An 8803-nucleotide genomic window follows, 5' to 3' on the forward strand; every position below is an offset into this window, starting at 1 on the left:
GTCCTCGAATATTTTCTACTATATAGAGGAAAGGGAAGATATCTTTTTTTTTTTTTTTTTTTTGCATTTTACATTTTGATTGAATGGGTAGTTTATATATATATATTTTTACTTATATTTAATAAATATTCATTTCCAAAGTACAGCTTATGGATTACAATGGCTTTTCCCCCCATAACTTCCCTCCCACCCACAACCGTCCCATTTCCCGCTCCCTCTCCCATTCCATTCACATCAAGATTCATTTTCAATTATCTTTATATACAGAAGATCAATTTAGTATATACTAAGTAAAGATTTCAACAGTTTGCATCCACACAGAAACATAAAGTGTAAAATACTGTTTGAGTACTAGTTATAGCATTAATTCACATTGAACAACACATTAAGGACAGAGATCCTACATTGGGAGTAAGTGCACAGTGACTCCTGTTGTTGACTTAACAAATTGACACTCTTTTTTATGCGGTCAGTAATCTACCTAGGCTCTTGTCATGAGTTGCCAAGGCTATGGAAGCCTTTTGAGTTCGCCAACTCCAATCTTATTTAGGCAAGGTCATAGTCAAAGTGGAAGTTCTCTCTTCCCTTCAGAGAAACGTACCTCCTTCTTTGATGGCCCATTCTTTCCACTGGGATCTCATTCACAGCAATCTTTCATTTAGATTTTTTTTTTTTTGACAGAGTGTCTTGGTTTTCCATGCCTAAAATACTCTCATGGGCTATTCAGCCAGATCTGAATGCCTTAAGAGCTGATTCTGAGGCCAGAGTGCTGTTTAGGACATCTGCCATTCTATGAGTCTGCTGTGTAACCCGCTTCCCTTGTTGGATTGTTCTCTCCCTTTTTTATTCTATCAGTTAGTATTAGCAGACACTAGTCTTGTTTGTGTGATCCCTTTGACTCTTAGACCTATCAGTATGATTAATTGTGAACTGAAATTGATCACTTGAATTATTGAGATGGTATCGGATAGTTTGAAATAAATGGAGAAAGCACATTCCAGAAGCTACACTAGCAGGAAAAGATTCCATCAAGCATTTAAATAATACATTTCTGTCATTTACCAAAGATTCTTGATCTTTACTTGAAGCCCCCTCAGGTAGGTGTTCTCTGCTTGCAGAAGCAAACTAAAGGACCTAAAATCAGAGGCAAGCCTGGGATGCTGAGAAGGGGAGAGAGAAACGACACAGGGCCATTCCAAAGTTCCACGTCTACTTTAAGACACTTGTCCATTAATGACTCTTAAATAAGTATTGTAGGGCAAGCTACCGCCCTTAAAACCTCCAAAGCTGTAATTCAGAATTATGTATCTGAATACCTTGGACTGCTGAATGTCAAAAGACAGTACTTGGGCTCATCTATGAGATCTGAACAAATACTTTAGAGGAATTCTCCACGCCCTCTACTTTGGCTTTCTGAATGAAGCGCAGACGGGCTCTGCTATCCTCCAGGCAGTGGAATAGTTAAGCGGAAGGGCAGCAGTATTAGATCATTTCTTAGACACTAATCAGCTGGGGAAAGAGTTCATTGGCAAAGTTTCCTCTCAAGAATGGTTTACACCAAGGGGAGAGGACATGGTGCCGAAGGAGGAAGGGGAGCCCTCGTATCCACAGTCACCATAGGCAACCAACAGACAGAAAGAGGGCTTCAGGAAGCTGCTGGATGAAACTGGATTTGAGATGCCCAGCTCTGGAATGAAGTCATCTTCTCTAGGATCTTCTTTCACTGAGACAATTCAGGGTGATCGTTTTCTGAGGGGCTGAGTGGTGCTTCCTTGATTTTCCCTATCACATTTGACTCGCTGTCTGTCTCAGAGGGTATCTGTGAGACTGAAGGCTTGGTATAGACATGGTGATCAAAATGAGTTAGTTCATTAATGGCTTCCAGCTTAGCTGATGACGTCCCCATTGACAGAGAAAGGGAGGCTGGTTAGGAACTTTGTTCTTTGCATAGACTTCTGGGAGCTCCTGCAGGCTGGCAGTTTCTGGGGAGGGATATTTGAAGACCAAGACCACCTGCTGCAGAGGTGCACTGTGCTCTCTGTGCTGAGAACCACATTCCCCTTGGCCTCCACCTCTGTTTCCTCTTCAGTAACCATGGCATCCATCCCAAGCATTGTCCTAACTCCTGTTCTTCAAAGGCAAAGCCATGAGTTTTCTCTCGTAAAAGCTGGTTTTCTAGAAGTTTTTGGCTCAGTTCTTCCAAATCCACCACTTGTTCCATGTCAGTCATTTGGGCTTTCTTTTGCTCTCTGGCAGTCTGAGCTTCTACTCCTTTTTCAGTTTCCTCCTCAGCACCTTGTCCTTGGGTGTCAGGTACTCAAGGCGCTGTTGCTTGCATGCCTGGGGCTGTTCCGCTGGCACCTCTCTGGCCCAGTACCTTGAGTGGCGGGGCCCTGCCTGCTGGGGCTCTGGTGGCAGTGGCTGGCTGACCCAGCAGAAGTGGTACTTTGGGGGCCCAGGCAGCCAGACTCAAGATGGCTGCCATCACCACCATGGCCCCAGACTGTCTACAGGGAAAGATATCTTTTGAAAGATACTTTATTATGACTTTATGTATTCTTATATTAATGAAATACACGCTTTGGAAACTATGCCTTCACCTTCACGTGGAAATTGTTTCTCTAAGAGCTAGTAATTTATTTATTAAGGAAAAAGTTGGAGGAATAAAAGATGCTTTGTTTTACATACTAAACAGAGTAAAAAAAATCAGGTATACATATAGAAAATTTGTATAGTAATATGGCAGTACATGATCTTTGGAGGCTTTTTGTAAAAGAACATAAATGTGATAATAAAATCAAGATAGTGATTATTAAGGATGGTAATTCTAGTATTCTGAGCCAAAATGAAAAAAAAAATAAGAGAAGGCAAAGGTCAGAGAGATGAAAGAAAGAAATAGGTAAAGAAAAAATATAAAGGAATGCAAGAGAGAGGAAAGAAAAAAGGCAACACTAAAGAGAAAGTGCTAAAGTCAAGTGCTAGTTGCATAAGAACACGCTTGCCTTTAAAAGGGATGTGCATTTTTGTAAATAATGAAATTAACTTGTGCTATCAAATATTATTGACATGATCACATTCTAAATTAAGCTTACAGATACCAAACAGGAAACTGGCAATGTGAAGAAAAGTAGTGGTATCTGTAAGAAATTGATTAGTGCATTATTTAATGCATAGCTCCACGATTACCATGCCACATAGTACAAGGAAATCTATTGTGGAGTCATCAAATTACATATACGTTTTAACATGAGCAGAAATTCAATTTCAATGTACCAAAGTTGCTTTTAGGACTGATTTACTAGTTGTATTATAATAAGATACTACATTTTAAATATAAGTATTACCTTGCAAAATTTATAGCTTTATCCAAATTACTTTTCTGTTTGTTTTCTTGGTGACCTGTAATTATTTTTGCAGTGGTTCAACCTTAAATATTGTATACCACATAAGGAAAAATATTTTGATATTTTCACTTCTTCCCTGAAGCTAAAACATAGTGACCTAAATTATCATCTCCTAGCCTATTAATTATGTTTTTGTATATTGTCATTTATGAATCAAAGCATATAAATGAGCAACACATATATGAAAAGATGCTCAGCTGTACTTATTGTCACAGAAATGAAAATCAAAACCTCAATGAGAGCTTACTTCATGTGTTGTTATTAAGAAGACAAATGAAAATCATTGACAAGGATGTAAAAAAAAGGGAATGATGCACACTCTTGGTGGTAATATATATTAGTACAACAGTTGTGGAAAATAGTATGGAGATACCTCAAGCAACTAACAGTAGAACTACCATACGATTCAGCAATGCCACTACTTGATATAAACCTAAGGGAAATCAAATCATTATTTTGAAGGGCTATCTGCACTTCCATTTTTACTGTAGCACTATTCAAAAGAGCCAAAAAATGAAAGTGATCTATGTCTATCCACTGAAGAATGGATAAAGGAAATATGGAAAATGTGGAACACAGATAATAAATTTCTATTAATCCCTACAACTAGTGAAATATTGTCATTTGCAACAACAAGATGGGACTGGGGGTCATTATGTTAAGTGAAATAAGCCAGATACAGAATACAAGGACTGCATGATCTCATACATATATAAATCTTAAAAAGTTGTTCTCATAGAAGTTGTGAATAGAATAATGGTTACCAAAGGCAGGGGAGAGTAGGGCAGAGTGAGGTATAAGGAAAAGTTGATTACAGGATCTGAGTTGAAGTTTCACAGGAGTAAGAAGTTCTGCTATCCTATACAATAAAGTGATTATAGATAATAATAATAATAATAATAATAATAAAAATCTAATGGGTTTAGAAAATTTCACCCTAAATAAATGATAAATGTTTGAGGAGAGATATATATTTACCATAGTTTTAATTCTATATTATATATATAATAAAATATCACATAGTACCCCATTAAAATGTATAGTTCTGATATATCAATTAAAAATAAAATTAAACCAGAGTTTAAAAATCATCGCATTGTTTATAAAAATCCTGTTATGCTACTAGCAAAAAGTGAACTTGTTAAGTATTTTAATAATTATTTGTGTGTGTGTGTATATATATATATATATATGAGAGATAGAGAAAGTAATTTTTTTTTATTTTTTTATTTTTTTGACAGGCAGAGTGGACAGTGAGAGAGAGACAGAGAGAAAGGTCTTCCTTTGCCGTTGGTTCACCCTCCAATGGCTGCCGCGGCCGGCGGGCTGCGGCCGGCGCACCATGCTGATCCAATGGCAGGAGCCAGGTGCTTCTCCTGGTCTCCCATGGAGTGCAGGGCCCAAGAACTTAGGCCATCCTCCACTGCACTCCCTGGCCACAGCAGAGAGCTGGCCTGGAAGAGGGGCAACCAGGACAGAATCCGGAGCCTCGACCGGGACTAGAACCCGGTGTGCCGGCGCCACAGGCAGAGGATTAGCCGCCCTGAGAAAGTAATATATTTTACAGTCATTAATTATAGGACATGACAAATAATATATACCAAAATAAACAAAATCAGTAAGAGTCAGTTAAAGTCTCTATTATTTTCTTTTTCTAAACAAAGCAGCAACTTGTCTTTTTCAACACCTAGAAAAATTTCTGTCATTTAAAATGCTATAAAATATGTTTAGTAGAGAAATATATATATATATATTATTTCTTATGGATATCAAATTAATAGTCGATGCCATATATTTTATTTAAATACAAAAGTATTGAGAAAAATATGGAATTGCTTTCTCACAAATATCATTCGATCCTCTCAGCTTTACTTATTTCAAACAAATTCATTTATAAATCCTGGAAGATTACAAATTACAGGGCATTATAATCTCTGAAATTATGAAGGGGAAACCTCTTCCCATGTGTATGTGCTTATGAACAAAAGATTGTATACAGGAGTAAGCAATCCTAGGAGTCACCAGCTAACAGGACATGTTGGTACAGACATCCAGAAATGATGATTTTGTAATGTGACCAGGCAATGCATTGTGTGGAAAGCACTCTCTGGGTAAGTCTATTTCACAGTCCAAAGCAAATCCCTTAGTTCCAACATCTACCAAGAAATTTCCCATATATTTCATTTGTTAAAGCTTATAATCCAAGGATATAGTGGTGGTTAAAGTACAGTCCTTAGTCTCAAGGACTGGAAGGTACAGTGGGGAAAAGAGAAAAGAGATCACATTAAGGCTGTATTAAGCATCTAGGTAGAGCAAGAGGAAATATAAAGAAACAGTTTAAGAAACTCTGACAGAGGACATCAAGAACCTGTGAAAGTGCTTTCCTGGGCCAGTGAAATGGTGCATCAATTTTGTAATACACTGGAAGACGAAGACAGATGCATCAATTCTGTTATACACTGGAAAGCAAAGACAGACTGCTGGCTCTCCAAAATCGAATGTCACAACTTTATGTATAAATGCGGAAAAGGAATTCAGTTTTTCTGGTTTCCATCACACCATGCCATCATTCAGGGTGATTGGAAATGAATAGAGACAGCAAAATACTATACATTATTTTTTGTATTTGTGTTTGCTGCTTCCAAAATTATGTTTTCTGAAAATGTCACTTACAAGTTAAGTCAATTACTCTTACCATCGAAAACCAAAAGGCATTTTTGTGTTTTTTATCTGAAAAGTTATTCTCTTAAAAGTGAATCTTGGGAAGTTAAATTTTCCTTCTCTTTTCTATACTAACACATTTTTTTATTCTGTTCTCACCTTATTTATTTTATAGCCTGCTTCCAAATTATGCTCCTATGCATATGTACTTCCTTTCTGATATCTGCAACCTGATATTCCCATGCCTCTACCTGCCATACCTTAATTCTGTCTGACATACAATCCTTGTCACTCACACTTCTCATAGATGCACTTGTCTTTTAAAAGAGCCTATTTCTTTGATTTCTTCTCTTCTACATAGATTTTCTCTGCCACTACATATACATCCTCACTTAACTTTCTCTCATACATATTCCCAGGCATACATCTAAATCACGCTGGTGAAGTGGTATTGCAATGTACCACTTCTCTACCACATGTTTATGCCATCAAATAGTGACTGAGAAACACTCATCTTAACTTTTTAGAGAATTAAATTCAATTCATTTTATTTATTTATTTATTTGTAAGAGTTGCACAGAGAGAAGAGACAGAGATGAGAGAAAGATAGAAGAGAAAGAGAGAAATTTTCCATCCTCTGATTTATTCCCCAAATAACCACAACAGCTGGAGCTGGGCCAGACCAAAGCCAGGATCCAGGAGCTTCATCCAGGTCTCTCAAATGGATGCATAAACCCAAGAACTTTGGCCACCTTCCACTGCTTTCCCAGGCACATCAGAAGGGAGCTGGATCGTAAGTGGAGCAACCAGGACCTGAACCGATGCCATATGAGATACTGCTGTTGCAGAAGATTGGCTTAACCTGCTAATCCACAATGCTGACCACCATAAATGCAATTAATTTAAACAATAACCCATGTCTCTTATACTGAGCACACACACAATTTGTAGTACTATATTGCTTAGGTCCTATTATTCTCTCTAAGTTAACCTATCTCAGTGACTCCAACTGTTAGCAGGGCTAGAGGCATAGAAAACACAGAGTAGTCCATATAGGATAAAGAATGGAAAAATGATGCTGGAAAGACTCTTAGTTTCTGAATCAAATATCCTTGGGGATATCATGAGTGAAAAGATGTTTGTGTGACCTTGAAATCAAGAATTATTGGTGAGTGGAATGAACACTCTATCCATACATATTTTGTATTACTATTTCTATTAAGAAGACTAGGAGATGTCATCAAGCTTCATTCTTATTCTTAATCAAGATAGATTGCCAGAATTATTTTTTCAGGCAAAAGATCCAAGAGAAAACCCTAATTTGTTTCTTACTCTCTCTATGGCTCTATATTTCAAATAAATACTTTGTCAAAAAGGGACGCATGTGGCCCGCGCAGCGGCTCACTAGGCTAATCCTCCGTCTGCAGCGCCAGCACCCCGGGTTCTAGTCCCAGTTGGGGTGCCGGATTCTGTCCCAGTTGCCCCTCTTCCAGGCCAGCTCTCTGCTGTGGCCCGGGAAGGCAGTGGCGGATGGCCCAAGTCCTTGGGCCCTGCACCCGCACGGGAGACCAGGAGGAAGCACCTGGCTCCTGGCTTCGGATCAGCGCAGCGCGTTGGTTGTAGCGGCCATTTTGGGGGTGAACCAGCGGAAGGAAGACCTTTCTCTCTGTCTAACTCTGCCTGTCAAAAAAAAAAAAAAAAAAGAAAAGAAAAAAAAGGAAGCATCTGACTAGCCAAAATTCCCCACTAATTACCTCTAGTACTCTTAGAACTCATAGACTCCTTTTCGTTAAAAAAGTAAGATCTAATTTTATGAAATATAACAGTTGTACTAAATATTCATCACACATAAGTAGCAGAGGCCCAAGCACTTGAGCCATCTTCCACTACTCTCCCAGGGATATTAGCAGGGGCCTGATCAGACGTGGAGCAGCTGGGATGTGAACATGTGCTCCGATGCAGGCTCCCTGTGTTTCAAGGAGGAGCTTCACCTGCTATGCCACACCAGGAGCCCCAGGTTAACTTTCTAGGTTATATTATGGTGCTGCTTTGGAAGAGAGTAATGTGAACCTCATTCACATATCCTCATGTAAGAGTCATGTTTTGGAGGTTATTGGTCTGCCCATAAATACTCTGTGTATCATTTTAAAATAGTTTGAAGTCTTCTTGGCAAGATAGTTTCAGAAAGATCAATTTCAAGCAGTCAGAAAACTGTTTATAAAGAGCAAGGAATTTTTGTCATTGAAATCAATGATTAATTAAACAGTGGAAGTGGCAGAAGAGTATAAGGAATATGTTTTCAAAAAGAATTGTAGGTACATGTTTATGAAAACTGAAAGCAACATAATATGCCTATAAATGTCATTAAAATGTCAAGAAAAATGGAACTTGGACAGGATAAACCGTTCTCAAAAGACATGGCAAAAGTTATTATATTGAATTATAATTACCAAAATGGCAATAGTTAATGTTTCCCATATTTAGAAAGGCGTGACTCTTTTTTTAAATGAGTAATTGTCATTTTCTGAAGTCTAATAAGTATCAATTACATTCTTATTTAAGATGATAAACCTGCTAGTCACTGAAGCACCAAATAGCAATAAACAGACATAATTTCAAACTAAGGAACATCCATTTACCCTACACTAATTAGTAGAGGGAACATGATTTCCCGAGGGCATCACTTGGTAGGCACTATCTGAACTAGCAAAGCACGATGTCATGGTTTATGAACAGAT

At 38.1% G+C, this 8803-nt stretch overlaps 1 pseudogene; it reads right to left on the reverse strand.

Annotated features, from left to right (window-relative positions):
- Nucleotides 1–1063: 1063 nt before the first annotated feature.
- On the reverse strand, nucleotides 1064–2494 carry LOC133769398 (uncharacterized; annotated as a pseudogene).
- Nucleotides 2495–8803: the final 6309 nt, after the last annotated feature.

This window comes from Lepus europaeus, chromosome 11, assembly GCF_033115175.1.
Source record: "Lepus europaeus isolate LE1 chromosome 11, mLepTim1.pri, whole genome shotgun sequence".
Classification (NCBI taxonomy): domain Eukaryota; kingdom Metazoa; phylum Chordata; class Mammalia; order Lagomorpha; family Leporidae; genus Lepus; species Lepus europaeus.